Raw genomic sequence first — 18039 nt, 5'->3', positions numbered from 1 at the left:
GTTCTCTGCTGGTGGAGGTTTGAGGGTTTGCACCCATTTTCTTTCCCTTTCTTCCCTCCTTGTTTGTTTTGCTCCCCGAGACAGGGTTTCACAGTGTAGCTCTGGAGTCCTAAAACCCACTGTGTGGACCAGGCTGGCCTCCAACCACCTGTCATAATTTTGTGTTTCTTGCACCTTCCTGGCTTCTGCTGGGGCCTTGTGCATGCTAGGCCAGGCCAGCAATCGACCCCAGCCTCTGTTATGAGAACTCACTCTTAAGTACCTTTCTTCTCCCTTCCAATTCATGGCCAGCTACTTCTAGATCGACCTCTCTCTCCACAGCCCTCCCATCTCTTCCTATCACTTGTGAGCCACGAGTTGACAACTGGTGTTGCAGCAACAGTCATAAACAGCACTGAATGTCAGGACCACTGACTGTGGGAAGACCCTGAAAAGTACCTTTCAGTGTAGCCAAGGACACTGAGCACCTGAGGTAAGCTGGACTAGTCCACAATCATAGAACAGGTGGTCTTATACCATTATTATTATTATTATTATTATTATTATTATTATTATTATTATTAAAAAGTAATTGATTTTACCATGAAATCTATTCAATCAAGAGAAGTCTATTAATGACTCCTCCTAATAGTGAGCCAGGTACTGGGACTCCAGAAATAAGTAGAATGGCCCCAAGCTTTTAAAAAGCTTGGCATGCAGTATGGGAGTCTGAGCCCTATATATCCCCTTCCCACTGGATGCAGAATGCCTGTTATCCCAGCACTACCACTCAGGATAACAGACAGACGCAGAAGTACCTACCTGGACTTCAGTGATTCCCTGGCCAGCTCCAGCTACAAAGTGAGACCTTGTCTCAACAAGCAAGCAAAGCGCTACTCATGCGGTACAGGGCTTTAATCCTAGCACTTGGGAAACGAAGGCAAGAAAATCTCTACAAGTTCCAGGCCAACCAGGGCTATATTGTTAGACCTTTCTCACAAACAAGCAAAAATCAAATAGAAAGGAATATGGGGGCTGGAGAGATGGCTCAGTGGTTAAGAGCACTGACTGACTGCTCTTCCAGAGGTCCTGAGTTCAAATCCCAGCAACCACATGATGGCTCACAACCATCTGTAATGGGATCTGATGCCTTCTTCTGCTGTGTCTGAAACAGCTACAGTGGACTCATGTAAGTAAAATAAATAAATCTTTTTTAAAAAGAGAGAGGAACGTGGTGGATTAATTTTACAAGAGGGAATGGAAAAGCATATGGAGAGAGCACAGAAGACATGTAGTGTATGTTCATGTATGCAGGCATACGTGAGAGTGTGTGCAGAGGAGGACCTTAGGGACCTCAGATACATCCACTTATTTTTCTTGTTTTTTTTTCATTACCCTGTCTCCTCTCCCCTGTGCTGAAATTACAAACACACAGCACACATGCCTTTCTTCCTTTTCTTTCTTTTATTTTACTTTTGTTACATGAGTCCTGGGGATTAAATGTGGGTTCTCCTAAACACCGTACCAGCTTTATTGCTTCTCTAGCCCAACAAGCAGTTTTAAGTAGGCCTGACAAAACTAGGACTTTGGCTCAAAAGAGAAGGCATTTGGCAACAGGCATCCATTGGTGCACAAAGCAGGGTGTCAAGGGGCACAGGAAGGAACGAAGGAAGCTGGTTCGCCATGAGTGGGGGTGGGATGGGATGATGGGGGTGGTCATCAAAAAGGGAGTCCCTTAGAGACTCTGGGTAAGACTGGCAGGGCCTTCCTGTGTGTGTTGAGTTCTGCTCCTCAAAACTGCAAAGAATTCTTAATAAATGGATAGATCTGCTGGACTTAAAGACCTGCGAGAAGGAAGCATTCCCTCCCTGAAAGAACCTGCTTTCCTGAATTGGTATAATGGCTCAGGCTCAAGGAAGTGCACATTCACAGACACGGCACAAGCACACGCACATTCGTGTATGAACACACGCATAAAAATGCTTTTCTCTAACAGTACCTAATTAGTTTGTGGGATTAAAGAAAGAAAAGGAGCTGGGCATGGGGATGCATGCCTTTGATTCCATCACTCAAGAGGCAGAGGCAGGCAGACCTGGAAAAGAGGTCTACAGAGCTCTAGACTGAGACCCTGCCTCCAAAAAAGAAAAAAGGAAAGAGAGACAGCCAAACTACTGTGGCAGATGAATGTGAACAGAGACGTTGGGGATTTTCTATAAAGCCTTTCAAATTCCTTGTATTGTCTGGGTGTGGAGGGGGTGCCAGGCATGACCGTGCTCACCTTTAATTCCAGCAGTGAGGTTCAGGCTAGCCTGATCCACACACTGAAATCATTCATTGCTAAGGCTATGCAGAGATTCTATCTCAAAAAAGAGAAAATTAGGTACAGACAGCCAGGCTTTTGGGGGGGCCGCAGACTGGAAGACACTACAAGTATGAGGATGGCTTGTTCTATATCTAAGTTCCAGGTCAGCCAGGGCCAGACAATGAAGCCCTGTCTTAAAACAAAACAAGGGGCTGGGCATGTAGCTCAGTTAGGGGCGCAGGCTAGCATAAAATGCAGATTCCTATCTCCAGCACCACACCTGGATGGGGCGGCATCTATGACCCCAGCTAAATATATAAAACTATACCAAACGTAAATGAACTGATCTCACTTGTTAAACCGCACAGATGTCAGAATGTGTCGCAAACCAAAGGCAATCCAGCTGTGGGCTGTGCCTGGGGCATGTGGCCAAGATAGAGAGCCCTCACCACTCAGGCTGAACCAGACAGAAAGCCAAATGCTGAGGACTGTGGCCAGGGCACCAAGGACAGGACAGGGGGAAATGGCAGAGATAACAGAATCAGAGAAGGACCAGTGAGAAACCAGATCTAAGCGGGCGAGGTTGTCTGACAGTAACCATGCCAGGCGGACAGGGAGGGAGAGAGGAGAAATGGAGTCTGGTGTGAAGAAAGTCACACAGGAAAGGAACTGGGAGACTGGCCTGACCTCAAGTGTAGACAGAAACCCAGAGTCCAGGATGAGGGAGTCCACTCCTACAGAGGCCGTGTGGGCAGGACATAATGAGAAGGCGGGGGAACAGCCTAGGGAGGCAGGCACAGGTTGTCAGCTTGGACAGAGGTGAAGAGGCCGGATTCCAGTAGGACCGTGGGAGGGAGGCCAAGTCAAGGCATATCTACAAGGGGTCGGAAGCTAATAGAGTAGCAAAGATGGGACAAAGCGTTTGTCAACAAGACAGTTTGAAAGCCCAAGGCCCACTATCAGAATGACAAAGTGAGATTAACCAAGCAAGCCACTGGCTTCCAAAGGGCACCTGACAGTCCTCAAGAGGCCAGCTGGTCGGGTCGGTAGGAAGACAGGCTAGTGTGACACATAATCCCAGCAGTCAGGTTTGCCTGTTGTGTTTTACCAGACACGCAGAACTGCCTTCACAACCAGGAAGCTATGCCATCACTGTCCTACTGGAAATGGGATGGTCACCGGGGTGGCACCCAAGTCGACGCCCTTCCCCAGCCCCAGACAATCCACACACAGGCAAAAGTCATCAGCAAAGTTAGTTTCTTGTTTAAATCTGGGCATTCTTGCTTTCTGTAGCCATGTTTCTGACCTCATTTTACCAGGGGTACAGAGGAAAGACTGTTGGGCCACAGTGATCTTACGCTCTGTTCTGACTGCTTGGAAAATCCTCACATTTTCCCACAGCTCTCTGCGAACTCCCAGAAATAAACACACAATAGAGCATATATATTTAATACCAGAAACTCGTACAATGGCGGGTGTGAAAGACAGAACCAAAACCCTCTTAAAGGCTGCCCCACTTCTGAGAGTGATTTGACCCCGTTTGCAAACATGATATAAGGAAAAATCATATGCATGAAAATCCAGATAGCATAGGGGAGTAAAAGAGAAGACAGAAGGCCTCTGTGCTGCGGTAAGGCACTGGGGGGTGGGGGAAGGGTCGGCTCTGGGAGCACCACACATTAATTAGGAGGTAATAAAACCAGCTATTTCACCTTATGATGCCGCTGACATGCATTTGGCCAGCTCTGGTTCTAACACCCTTTAATCTGTTCCGTTTGGGGATCTACCCCAATTTCCTCCTGCAACCCCTTCCCCTAATTCAAGGGTGCAATTCTTCAAAGGCTTTCCTTCCAGAATGTTTAGTCTTCAAGGCTGCGGTAATCTCCTTTGCTAATTCTTTGCTTTGCAAATAAGAAGTTGGACCCAATGGTGATATGGGTTTTCAGAGGCAGTCTGGGAACCTGCCCCCATCCCATCTCTCTGTTTCCTTAGGAAAAATCTTCCTGTCACAATACAGGAACAACTAGAAGATGCTTACTAAGGGGGTGGGGGGCTGTATACCCTCTCTCCACTGCTACTCTAACCCCCATCCCACCTGTGTCCAATCCAGCTACATAGGACTTCAGGGACGTTACTGTATTTAAAGGAGTGATTTAAATATCTAAACGGAGCTCCAAACAGTAGCTGTAGTAGTGCAGTCCCAGCACTCAGGAAGGGTGGGAAAGGGTATTAAGAGTCCAAGGCCAGCTTCAGCTACATGGCAAGATGGAGGGCAGCCTGAACTATGCAGTTCTTTTTCGATTTCCACTCCCCACAAAAGAACAAACAAATGTTAGACAGCACGTAAAGTACTTAGAATTGGGCCCTGCACGTAGTAAGTACTGGTCTGGGTGATACCTACTTGGGAGGCTGAGGAGGAGGATTACAAGTCTCCCTGGGCTTTGTAGCAGGGCAAATTGAAGGCTACCACTTTGGTAAGACCTTGTCTCAAAGAAGGGCCATCGAGACAGTTCAGGAGATAAAGGCTTGCCACCAAGCTGACAACCTGAGTTCAATCCCCAAGACCCACATGGCAGTAGGAGGGAACTGACTCCCACAAGATGTCCTCTGACCTCATGCATGCACATGCACACACTCCCCACATAATTTTTCAAAAATGAAAGTGAAAGGAAAAAGTGAAAAGGGGCTAGAGATGTGACCAGTGGCCATGCTCTTACCTTGCATTAATGAGACCCTGGGTTCTATTACCAGAACTGAGCATAGTATAGACCAGTGTGTCTCGACTTCCCGATGCTGAGACCCTTTAATACAGTTCCTCATGTTATGGTGACCCCCCTACAACCATAAAATTTTTTGTTGCTACTTCATAACTGTGATTTTGCTACTGTTGTGACCTGTAATGTGAACATCTGATATGCAACCCTGTGAAAGGGTTGTTACACACACACACACACACACACACACACACACACCCCTAAAGGGGTTACAAACCACAACCAAGGGCTCCCTGATGTTAAAGAGCACAGTAGTCTTCTTCCAGAACACCATGTACATTAATAACCTGCATGGCTTCAGGGAAGAACCCCAACCCAGCTGCAAGCACCCCAGTCTAGTCCCTCCCTGCAGTGACTTCAGGAGGCCAGGGACAAAGTTCTGACGCAATTCTAAAAAGACCAAGTTTGAACCCATAGAACCACTAAGCAGGTTTCCCGTAAGGTTTTAACTTCCACTTCTGGCGGAAACCTTACACCTCCCTTCCCTAAAGCCCTTCGACCTGGCCGGGTTTTCTTACTGCAGGATAAATCTCCCTGTGCATAGCCTGTGGCTCAACGCTCTACTACTTCCAACTTACTCCGATACCTTCAAAAGCTCTGGGGGTGCCAGAGTGCTTTCCAGGGGAAAAGGAAGGCAAGGCAGAGTGAGCTTGGTGATAGCACAAAGCTCCAAAAGCTAAAGGTCAGAGATGCCAGGAAGGACCTATGAGATTGCCTAATTCCCTGCTACTCGCCAGAAGTAGTTCCAGGTCACACCCCTCCTTGCCGGCAAAACTAACCAATCTCCCAGTTCAGGACTCCCATTTGCCAGAGCCACCTCCTTGGTGCTCTTGTTAAAATGAAGCCTCAGAAAATCTTTGAGGGGCCCAGGAGTCTGCATTTCTACCAAGCTCCTAGGTAATCACATAGGAAAATCAGTAAGATTCTTATCAAAGTGAACACACTAAGCCAGGCCAGATGGTATGTGCCTGTAATCCCAGGGGTGGCTGTGAACTTAAGGCAAGCGTGGTAAGGTAGCACATGCCTGCAGACCCAGCATTTACCTTCTAAAGGAGGATCGGGGGTTCAAGGCCAGACTCTGAGCTACACAGCAAGTTTAGGCTAGCTTTAGTTACTAAAAACAAGCAAACCAAAACCCAGCAGTAGGGGAGAGGCACTGTCAGCAGGCTAGCTTTGCGAGTTAAGGCACTTGCTGCCAAGCCCAAATAACCAGAATCCAGTCTCCCAGGATCCACACAGTGGAACTGACTTCCACACAATGCACTATGGTTTCCTTATGCCAAAACACATACATAGTAAATAAAGTACTAAAATGTTTGTAAAGGCTTTTGGGTTAGACTTGTACAAGCTGTCTAGCCCCTTCCATTATTACCCAGAGGGCCTTTCTCTTCTCTACTGTCTCTATTTCCAAAGAAAGAAAAAAAAAAAAAAAAAGACAAAGTATACCCCCCCATTATAAAAGCCCTCCATCCAAGTTGTTTCAGATACCCTTTCTTCAGGAACTGTCCCTCCACTCCTCCCTCCCTAATTATTGGCTCCTATGCCTCTGAACTTTTGCCTTTGAAGCATTATAACAACTATAATTAAAGAGTATTTGTGTAATTATTCGTTTAATGTCTGTCTCCTAGACAGACTGCAAGCTCCAGGAGGATGGGATAGCACAGTGCCTAGAACCACGTCCGTAAACAAACTGCTGCTAGGCTCTGCTCTTCGCTGGACTAGCACACTGGGCTTTACTCCTGTGGGACATCTGCTGGAGAAGGTGACTGCACGCACACCTGCGAGCGCATGTGTGTGTGTGTGTGTGTGTGTGTGTGTGTGTAAGGTATGTAGGTGCATTTGTGTGTGCAGGTGCAGGTTTGCATGCAGGTGGAGGCCAAACTGTCCTTCAGGTACCATCTACCTTGTTTGCTTGTTTGTTTTGAGGTAGTCTCCTGGACTAGTTAGGCTGGCCAGCCAGAGAGCCCCAGCAGTCCTCCTGTCTCCACTGCCCCAATTCTGGAGTTACAAGTGTATGCATCATAGAATTCATGTGGGTGCTGATCTTCTAACTCACAAGCACTTTGCTGCCTGGGCCATTTCCCCAACGCTCAACAGTACATTCCTTTAGCTTTAAAATTCCCATCCGTTTAAATATATTCCAACAGGGCAGGAATGTAGCTGAGTGGTACTATACATGGGCAAAACCCTGGATCTGATTCCCAGCATCACCTGTGTTCCTATGTGTGCGCATGCATTGAAATTCTTGTCAAGTACAAAGATAGTCCTGATCCAGTACTGCTACTGGAAAGTAATTAGGTCCTGCCTGGAAAATAAGCACACCTTTTCAGTCCTCACTGGTTGAACCATCCTTGGGGTGCTGCAGACTGACAACCCTCCCCCCTCTCCACCTCGACAGGGTTTCTCTCTGTGTGTAGCCCTGGCTGTCCTGGAACTCACTCTATAGACCAGGCTGGCCTCGGAACTCAAGAGATCCACCTGCCTCTGCCTCCCGTGAGTGCTGGGATTAAAAGTGTGTGATACCATTGCCCCTGTTGACAATTTGCCTTTTCACTAACCAACCGTTAAGGAGAACCTAAAGGCTTAAACTCAGCTCCTTCGAATGAGTAGAGAGGCCTGACTAGGTGATCATTCCAGGGAAGCAAAGTCGGCCGGGGGCTGAGATACCACCTCCGTGCCCCGGGACAAATGACTTAACGCCTCTGTGCAGTTTCCCAGGCCACCAAATGAGAATAGCATTGTGTCTGCCAGCACCCACAAGGACTATGGGAGATGATACATATATATTCTTTAGCATAATCCTAGGCCAGAACATCTGATTATATTATTCTCCCAGTGTCTGAGTCCAATTCAAAACCTCTCTATTGTCCTGTACAAGTCTCCACCCTGTGGCTCCACCCAGTCAGGATCCAGTCTTTCCCAACCCCCTCCTGCCTTACCTGTCTGGAGCTTGAAACAATGAATCACAGCACAACTCTGCAGCCCCCATCAATCACTTCCCTGTCCCTGCCTCTGTGTGTCATTTCTGAGCTCCTCCTGGGAGGGAAATGCTTTTCCTAATGTCCAGTACATCATTCAACAAGTATTTATGAATGACCAACTATATATTGGTCTTACAAGGGCTTAGCAATAGACAAAGCAAAAAGCAATAAATACATAAATTGAATAATAAGACAATGGGGGGGGGAATCCATAGATAACCAAGGTCTCTGCCCTACAAAACATCCTAGCATATCTAAATCCTGAATGGAGAACAACTGGTTGAGGCCTTTCATTCTTCCCCCATTTCCCCCCTCTGGCCAACCCTAAATAAACCATGCACAAGTACAAAGTATGAAGAATGTATTCAGGATCGAAACCGGATAATTTAGGAACATCCTGATGACTAAACTTCTACCCTGCTGTATTGCTAGACTTTAAAGAAGTCAGTGTTAAAATAGCAAGCACCCCCAATAATTGCCCTGGCCTGCCCAGTCCTCCAGAGCTGCAAGTACACATACCTAGAAAATAAGGCAATGTTATCTCAGCCTGTACAGTACTAGCAGCCATGGTTTCCCTCCTCACAGTCATGTTGAACTACGTGTGGCTTGGCAGCAGTAAAAGGCCTTGAGGAGAGGGGTGCTGGAAACAGATCCTGGGGGCTCAGATCTAAGTGCCTGTTGGACTGCTGTTGACTCTGAGGTCAATGGAGTGGGTGATCTTTCTGCCTTGGTTGTTTTTAAACAACCTCCCTAAGGTCTCCTAGCTTTGAAATTAAAGGAATGGCTCACCTACTCTTCACAGAGGCCTTGAGGATTCAGAATCTTTCCTTCTGCAAACTGAGCAAGTTGCTTGGGGCCCAGCCCTTGTAAGATATGGGAGATCTGTGGGTGACCAAGCCAAAGGAGGAACCTGCACCAAACCGGGTGCAGGGGGTAGTGGACCTTTCCACCTGGTTCTTCTGGAATGCAATGGCTTCCTTTCAGTTTTCCAGGATTCCCAGTGCTGGAAGCCTTCCTAGTGCTGCTAGCCTTCAATACAGTCCTGTTGACCCCTTGCTACTTCCTAACTTCATTTTGCTACTGTTATGAATGTAATGTAAATATATAATATTGTGAACCCCCCAAAGAAGGTCGATACCCTCAGGTATTCTGAGGGAACAAAAATCTATGCTACAGCCAGGCCTGGTGGCACATGCCTGTAATGTCAGCACTTGGGAGCTTGGGACAGGAGGATTTCCAGTTCACAGCCAGTCTGGGCTGGGTAAGGAGACACTACATTGTCTCAAAAGAAGTATCTCTAGACCAGAAGGCAAACCTAAACTAGGAGCTAATCAAAATCTCTGGTGAACCCATTATTCTTTCCTCCAACTCAGAGAGTATTCGAGACTTTGTCTGTCTTCTCAGCTCTAGACAGGGAGCATAAAGTAAAACGAATAGTTGTGACAGAGGGACCGACACACTACTAGCAAAGGCCTCATACACCATGGGGCCAAGGGTCAGCTCAGAACAGCGTGGAGAAGACAACCAAGACACTCCAGACCAACCTGTCCCTACCCCGACTCACTGAAACTCTTGGCACATGGTCACTCGGGAAACCAGGCCAGACTGGCCATTCTCCCTACACCAAAGAAAGCAGCTCTACCCAGTGCCCCTCTACAGCAAAGCCAGCTCTGCAAGGTGGCTGGAGCTGTAAGTGAGCAATTCAAGGTTGTGCTCCAAGAACAGCAGGTGCCCGGCCAAGGGTTACTTGTGGGATGAGAGAGCAGAAAAAACCACCAAGCAAAGGTCTCAAAGGTAAATTTGCTTTAAAACAAGTGAAAAGGTGACGGTCAAAATCAAAACCAGACAGACCCATCAGCTTTGAGGAGAAAACACTTATATCTAAGGACCAGTAAGGACCACTTCCCGCCCCTCACACCAGCTCCCTAGGTATTTGAAGGTTCCTAGGAAGACCCCACCCCCACCCCTGTTCCCATACACCAGTTCTCTTTGGCAGAAATGAACTTTGCTTTTTACTTACACATGTACAAAGGCAAGGCTGAGAGGGCAGCGTCAAAGCTGGCTGGATGGCCCCCAACAGCACAAAGTCCTCCGCACACCTGTGGGGGAGTTTTGTGAGCTTCCGAGGTACCCACGGGGACTAGTTAAGTCTTCAGGTGGACAGTGGCGGAGAGTTTCCATTGTAAACGGAAAGAAAGGGGCTGAGGGTGCCCTTCAAAGATAGGGCACAGGGCCCGCAGGTCAAGTGTCCCCTCACTGGCAGGCTAGCCGCTAAGACCGTGAAGGAACTCCGCAGTGTCCGGGTGAAAACACACCCAGGCTACTGCTTGGCCTGGTCGGAACCATCTCGCAGGGCGTAGAGATACATTAATGACCGTTTTGGATTAGTTAAAGCCCACACAAGCACCTCCCTGGCCTCTTAAATCTTCCCAAACTACAGTTTAGACTGGAGGGAAGCAGTTGCAGGGACCATAAAAGTCATCTTAAAAGGCAAGTTGAAAAAAAAAAAAAAAAAAAACAAAAAACCAACAACCCGCTACGCACGAGTTAGCAAGTCCGCAGCTGGGGGTTGGGGGTGGCACCGAGGCCGGCTCGGTGGGGTTTGAGAGTCCTGGAAGGAAGACCACCGATTCGGGGGGCTACTCCGTCTGACGCCAACGATCACGCCCCACAGCTCCGTCCAATTAGGAAAATGACCGCGAGGAGAGGGAGAGGGGGCGGCGAAGAAGGGAGGCCGAGCCACGGGAGGCTCGAGATCAGCCGTGGGGATCTTCCCACCCGTTCCCGGCACAGGGCGAGCGCCTTCAACAGGTCGGAGCCGAGGCCACCGAGGGGGGTCCCCGGTCCCGCCGTACTGGGCTGGGGACGCCCTCTGCCCTCGAGGGGCACCCGGCAAGCCAGCTGTGCGCTGCGCCCTCGCCACCCCGCGGGCCGGGCCGCGCGGCCACCCCACCCGCTCCCGGAGTAAAAAGTTTGTGGGCAGCCGCAGGGGCGGGGCGGCGAGGGGTGAAACTTTGAGTCCCGGGCCGGGTGCGGGGGGAGCGTCCCCAAGCGCCGCGACACCCACGTGCGGGGCCGGAGACCGCCGCCTCCTCCCCGGCCTCCCGCGCCGCCGCCGCGCTTTCCTTTCATTTTGCTTCTCTGCCTGTGCTCGCTCTCTCTCTCTTGCTCTCTCTCTTGCTCTCTCTCTTGCTCTCTCTCTTGCTCTCTCTCTCTCTCTCTCTCTCTCTCTCTCTCTCTCTCTCTCTCTCTCTCTCTCTCTCTCTCTCTCTCTCTCTCCTCTTCTCTCTCCTTCCCTTCCCCCTCTCCCTCCTCCTCCCCCCCTCCAGACGCCATCTCTCCCTCTTTCCCCCTCTCTCGCTCCAGCTCTCCGGCATGAGGGAATGTGGAAGTGAAAGGAAAAGACGACATGTTTGCAGCGCGGCTGCGGGCCTGCGCGCCGCCGTCCCCGGGGAGAGGCGGGGGGCGGGTCGACCGCGGCCGCAGCGACCCACCCCCGCGCCCCCAGCCACCCTGCCGCGGGCCGCCCGGGGGGCTGGCGGGGCCGCGGGTCGCGCGGGACACTCACCCTGGGTCCGGGCGCGGCTCCTCGTGCTGGGGCCCTCGGCTGGCCGGGCCGGGCGGGCCGGGGGCTCCTGCTGCCCACCGCCCGGGTTGCTGCTGCGCGCCGCCTCCACGCGCGCCCGCCCTGCTCTGCCACCCTCCCTCCGGCTCCTCTCTTTCTCCCCCTCTCTCTCTCTCCCTCCTGTTCTCTCTCGCGCTCGCTCGCTCTCTCCTGCTCGCGCTCTCTCCCTCCCTGGAAGAAGGGAATGAGGCAGGGCTGACGTGAAGGGATGCTAAACAGCTCCTCCTAAGCCAGCTCGCAGAGGAAGAGAGACAGAAAAGCAGCCCTTTTATCTCTCTTTTGTTTTCTCACTTCCTTCCACCCCCCCAGCACCCCCCTCTCGCCGGCCCAAGTTTTCTTTTTCTCTTTCTACCGCAGAGAGGATTTTTCTTCTTTTCTTTCTCTTTCTCTCGCTGCAACTCTCCTACTCGAATTGCAAGCCTGAAGGCTTCTCTCTTTTTTTTTTCTTCCCCTTCCCTCTTTTCTTCCTCCTTCCTCCTTTCTTATTTCTCTAAAAGGGTTTTGTTTGCTGTGGGAGTTTCGTTTGAAAATCGAGTCACGCCTTTTTCCTTCTTTTCTTTCTCCCTCTCTTTTTTTTCCCCTCCTCTCAGCAGAAAAGGGGAACAAAGATTAACAAGCGGGGGAGAAGGGAGCGTCAGAACCTCGTATGGAAATGGGGGGCTGTCCCTGCCAGGCACAAAGGGGGCTCGAGAGAACAGCCCCCCCAGGAAGTCTGGGGTGTCCTATCCCAAAGAAGAGCCAATGGAGTGGGGGTCCGGGGAACCCCCTGAATGCCCAGTCCTTCCGAAATACGGGCAGGGGTTGAGCCTGCCCCCTCCCCAGTCGCGTGGAAACTGGGGGTGCTCTTCACTTAATATCTCTTTTAAGTGGGCAGATGGGACTTAGAGCAAACGTCGCAGCAGAGCCCTGAACAGTAAAGCGCCTCTAAACAGCTGTTCGCAGAGCCCTGGACGGTCAGACTCGAGGGAACGACTCGGGTTGCTATCGCCGGGACCCGGGTGTGAATTGGGTTTAGAGGACTTCGGGGCCCCTCGCGTCCTCCCCAAGCCCAGGGCCTAGGCTCGACCCCGGGGTGCACTGCTGGGGGGCGCCGAGGCGTGGCCGTTCGCTAAGGTCTGGGTCCTAGTGGCTCCCCGCAGGGCCCGGGGTTCGGCATAGCCTGGCCTCCTCCCAACTCTGGGACAGGCCGGACACCCCGCCTCCAACCTCCCGGACACCCGCCACTCAGAGCTGCGCCGCTCGACTCCGACGCATGGGCGGGTACGGAGCCCGCGGACAGAGCCGGGCAGTGTCGCCACCAAGGGTCAATTATTCATGGGGCGCCTGGGCGTGCTCCCAAGACCAGCTCTGTCTTCAGCTTCTCCAGAGTGGAGACAACACGGGGGAAAAGTTCCCAGAGCAAAGTTGGCCACATTTCTTATTTTCCCAAGTAAGTATTGAGCACCTGCTGGATGCCTGGCCCTTGGACTGGGGCTGCAGCTGGGCGAGAAACGTGAGGTCTCGGCGGGCCCAGACAAAGCGAGGGAGGCTGCGGCTCCGGACCAGGTCACCGAGCTGAAGGGAAGCCTGGATCCTCTCCCCTCCCTGCGCTCTTCCTTCCCCTTCCCTCCTTCCTCCTGGCTGCATCTCCTTGGCTCCACCCCTTCTCATCAATTCCTCCCACACTTCCCTGCTCTCCCTGGCTTTTCACTGGAGGGTCCCTTCTCCCAGCGAGGAGCAGATGCTGAGCCCCATTGTCTCTCCCCCAATGACTGCAGCCTCCCAGGGATAGGACCAGCCACTCCTTCCCCTCCCCCCAGCCCAAAGGCCTGGGTCTTTACTGACAGGAGCCCCAAGGCCACTGCCCCTCGCCCCACCCTACACCAGCTCACGGAGCTGTGAGCAATGACTCCAGTCACTCAGAACATGATTTATTTCTGGCAAGGAGTGAGAAAACAGAAGCCAGAGAGTTTGGTTCAGCAACAAGGACCCCGTGATTTCAGGCTCAGCACACTGGGCCTCCAGTGACCCCAACACCTTCACCACCTTTGCAGTAAGGAATACAGGAAAACACAGTTCTGTCATTACCTGCTCCTCCCAACACTTGGAAAGCTGAGGCAGGAGGATTGCCAGGAGTTTAAGGCAAGCACAGACTACATATTGAATATCAACCAGGTTGACCAGGGCCATTATGGCAAGACCTTTGTCTCAACAAAGCTAAAAAGAGGGAGGCACAGTTGTGTATAGATTGTAATCCCAGCTTCAGGAAGGTAGAGACAGGAAGGGCAGAAGTTCAAGGCCAGCCCAAGCTATGTAGCCAGTTCCAGGCTGGGATACTTGAGACACCTCAAAAAAAAAAAATGTGGGAGAGGGGGTCAGGGAGAGACAACAAGCAACTAGAGCACCACATGAGATTCTGAGGAAGCACCTCCCTCAGTAGAGGCTTGGACAAGGGTGGTCAGGGCCAGGTGTGGTGACACAGGCCTTTAACCCCTGCAATTGTGGAGCAGAGGCAAGCAGATCTTTGTGAGTTTAAGGCTTGCCTGGTCTACATAGTTCCTAGACAGCCTGGTTTCTACAGACCTTATCTGAAAACGACAAAAACTTGGGAGGTAACAGTTTGCCTACAGGGAAAGAAGGGACGTTCTTCTAAATTCAAGGAACTGTTTTAGCAGCCAGGCCTGGTGTGCATACCTTTAATCCTGGCTCTGGGGAAACAGAAGCAGGGGGGAGCTCTGTGACTTTGAGGCATACTGGTCTACATAAGGAGTCTCAAGTTAGCCAAGGCTTTGTAGAGAAGACCTGTATTTAAAGAGAAAGAAAGAGAAAAGACTTCAGGAACTCAGTAATACAGAATACACACGAGGAAATAAAGGCAGTTATGGGCACAGGTCGGGGACAGGGCTAGTATCAAGGAAATCGTCAAAGTTTATTCCTTTCACTTGCCAGCATCCTGCACTTCCAAGTGATTTAACAGGAAATCACTTAGACCCAGCGGCCTTCCGTATAGTAACCTAGGTAAAGGAAGTTGGGAGTGACGCCTTTAACCCCAGCACTCCAAGACAGAATCAGGTATATCATGACCAGCCTGGTCTGCATAGCAAATTCATGAGAGAGAGGGGGGAGGGAAAGACAGAATGAATCAAAGCAAGTAAATAAAAGAACTGAGGCAGGAGGATCAAAAGTTGAAGGCCAGTCTGGGCTACATATGGAGACTATGTCCCAAAATTAAATGTAAAAAAAAGAGGGCTGGGAATACAGCTCAGCCGTAAGACAGGGATGCAAATTCCTGCTTCCCAGCATGCATCAGGCCTCAAAGAGTCCACACCTTCTGTGGTATTTGGTGCATAAGCATCAGCAACACGTAGAAGCTTTTATTCAGAATTACTATGAAATGGGGGAGTGGCAGGGAGGTGTCCTTCCAACCCATAAATGAGAAGATGGGGTGAAACCGGAGTGACTCACAAGCTACAAAGGCAAAGAGCTGTAGCAGAAGCATTCCTTCAAAGATGCCTTGTGTCCCAGTGGGTGGCTGGAATGGGGGACACCCACATCTGCTCCAAGGTGGCCAGGGTGTCATCTCAGAAGCATGACAGCCAGATCACTGTTCTAGCCTATCTGGGGAACCAATAGGAATTCCTGGAGGGTGGGCCTTGTGAAATCTGCAGAGGTTCCTAAGAGCAGTGGAAGAAACAGACTCCAATCCACACAAGATGGGAGGGGGTTCTTGGGTTTCCAGAGCCCAGTTAAATCTCTTCCAACACTCCTCCTCCTTTACAAGAGTCCTGATTCTAGAACATCACAGCAACAAAATGCCCCAAGGATACAGTGATCCGTGGAGACTCTAGTGTTCCACGTCTGTCGTGGGTAGTATGCATTTCTGTGTTGTAGTTTATGTTATTGAAGTACTGGAAATAGATCCAAGGCTTCCTACATGCCAAGTAAATATCTCCAGACTACCTTCCTCCTGCCTATAGTTCCTTCTCTTCCCCCTTCTCCAAGGTCTCATAGAGCCCAGGCTGGTCACAAAGTTGCTATGTAGCCAAGGCTGACCTTGAATTCCTGACCCTTCTGACTTCCTGTCCCAAGTGCTAGGATTACACAATACATACCTGACCTTTTTCTTTCCTTCTGCATAGCACAAATACAGCGTGAGAAAGTTGGAAATCGAGTAGGTAAAACTAAGAATCCCATAGAGAGACATCGTGTGTTAGTGTATAGCCATAGGCATTTTATCTTCCCATATTAACATATAAATGCATATGTTAACAAAATGACGCAGAATAAATATTGTTAAATAACTGGTCATCTATACAAATATTAGCCTAGTATGGTGGCTCAGCCATTAAGGGGGCTTCCTGCTCTTGTAGGACTCAAATTGATTCCCAGTACCCACATCTGGTAACTCACAACCACCTGCAACCCCAGCTCCAGGGAATCCAAGCCCCTCCTCTTCTGTCTTCTGAGAGTACTGACATGTAATAGACATATACATGGACATTTAAAAAAAGTTGGAAACTATACAGGAAAACAATTGCTATCAACACACCCCCACCTCAAAAAGCACACTGCATATTGCATATACACATATAAATAAATAAAATTACACTACAAGAAAGCAAATGTGATTTTTTAAAAAATAAATTTAACAAAATTATATCACTCTAACTAAAGAGCCACAAAAATAAATAAAAAGTTACGACCAGTTTGATCCAGTAATGTGTTATAAATATCTTTTTGCGTCTGTAAACACCCACAGTAACGTTCATAACAAATCACACTATTTCATGGTATCTTTATATGTATACAAATTGTTGGGATATATGCAAATTTTCAATGTTATGACACTGCTAGGAAGCGGGAACAATGTGGGTGCAAGACTTTGATCCCAGCACTCAGAGGTAGAGACAGATCTCTGAGCTCAAGCCTGGTCTACTGAGTGAGTTCCAGGATCAAGGCTATACAAAAGAAACCCTATCTTGAAAAACAACAAGAAAGAAACTGCTGGGTTCTTTGCTCTTGTTTCTGTTTTTAAAAGCCACCATTCGCCTTTATTTTAGCTTAGGAATTGATTGATTTTGTTGGGGTGTTTGCATGCCATGGACTTCAACCATGCAGGTCCCTGGGATGGAACCCAAGATGTCAGGCTTGGCTACAGTTGAAACAAGGTTTTACTATGTGTCTTGGGCTGGCCTTGAACTCATTATATAAGGAGGGCTGGCCTGGAACACTAAGATCTTCCGGCCTCTGCTGGAATAGTAAGCACTCATCCCCATACCTGGCCATGCACGCTTTTTGTACCAACTTTTGTGCCAGACTGGCGCAGCACCTTATTAACTAAGCCAGAACCTGAAGCTAAGGCTTCTGGTTGGGTTTTCTGTGCGTGGCCTGGTTCATAGGAGCTGGGTCCCTCAGGATCTTCTGTCTCTGTCTCTGAGATGGGTTTCTTGTAACCTGGGCGGGTCTCACACCTAAGGACAACCTTGAAATCTGAATCTTTGTGCCATCAAGTCCTTCCCGGATCACAAGTGCTTCCCACTATCTTTCTTACGGATACCTCCCTGGGAGAACCTGTCTGGGCAGATGCCACACCTTTTACTCGACATCTCAGTAACCAAAACAGCTAATTTCATTTCTTGGAGTTGCTGAAAAGAATGAAATTCAGCAACTAGAGACAGAAAGCACACTGTATCTTGTAAGTTGTAAAACCTCGTTGATGTCAGAAGATCCCAGCGAGGGCCAATCTCAGACGGATATCAATGTTTAGCTAAACACCCTGACTTACTGTAAGCAGAAGAGAATCTTCCAGATTGACACTAGAGAGCAGTCAGCTGTTTCTATTACAAGTAACACATGTAGATCTGTTTTTGGCATTTCGGGAGCCCCAAAGTGGTCTTCCCTGGGTAAAATTTGAAGGTAGGTGTGTTTTTAAGATTCATGAATCAAAAAAAAAAAAAAAAAACAAAACCAAGATTTATGAATCCTCACTTTCCTGAGGGAGTAGTGTTTATGTTTCAGGCCTTGAGTCTGGGGAGGGGGGTCTTGTAAGCCAAGAAAAGAGATGGAGTGTACCCCTACCCTGCCCTGATTCCACTAACCTCCACTAGAGTGAGTCTAGGGGGAGGTTAATTGGTGCTTATTAAGTAAGACCCATGTCTTTTACTAGACATGGTGGTACACACACCTTTGATGCCAGCACTGGAGGGTTAGAGGCCAGCCTGGTCTACATAGTCTCAAAAAATACAACAAAACAAAAACCAAGACCAGTGTCTTCCATAGGATGAACCAATGGAAACTTTTGAGGATATCAGCAATATCTAATTGTAATATCTAATACTCAGTGTTTCCTTAGTTTTTGTCTTTTCGAGCCAGGTTTTTCTTTCTTTCTTTCTTTTTTTT

General features: G+C 49.3%; 1 protein-coding gene across 1 annotated transcript in view; it reads right to left on the bottom strand.

Moving 5' to 3' along the window:
• The window catches only part of ZNF710 (zinc finger protein 710), a 62398-nt gene extending 50662 nt beyond the window's left edge, over window positions 1-11736 (bottom strand). The window contains exon 1 of the mRNA XM_080914504.1: window positions 11605-11736. The gene's annotated coding sequence lies outside the window, so the exon portion shown is untranslated. The remainder of the gene's footprint in view (window positions 1-11604) is intronic.
• Between the last annotated feature and the right edge of the window lie 6303 nt (window positions 11737-18039).

The sequence above is a fragment of the Micromys minutus genome (assembly GCF_963924665.1).
Source record: "Micromys minutus genome assembly, chromosome: 3".
In the NCBI taxonomy this organism is placed as follows: Eukaryota; Metazoa; Chordata; class Mammalia; order Rodentia; family Muridae; genus Micromys; species Micromys minutus.
Note: the sequence above shows the minus strand (reverse complement) of the source record. Positions and strands in the feature narration are given on the sequence as shown.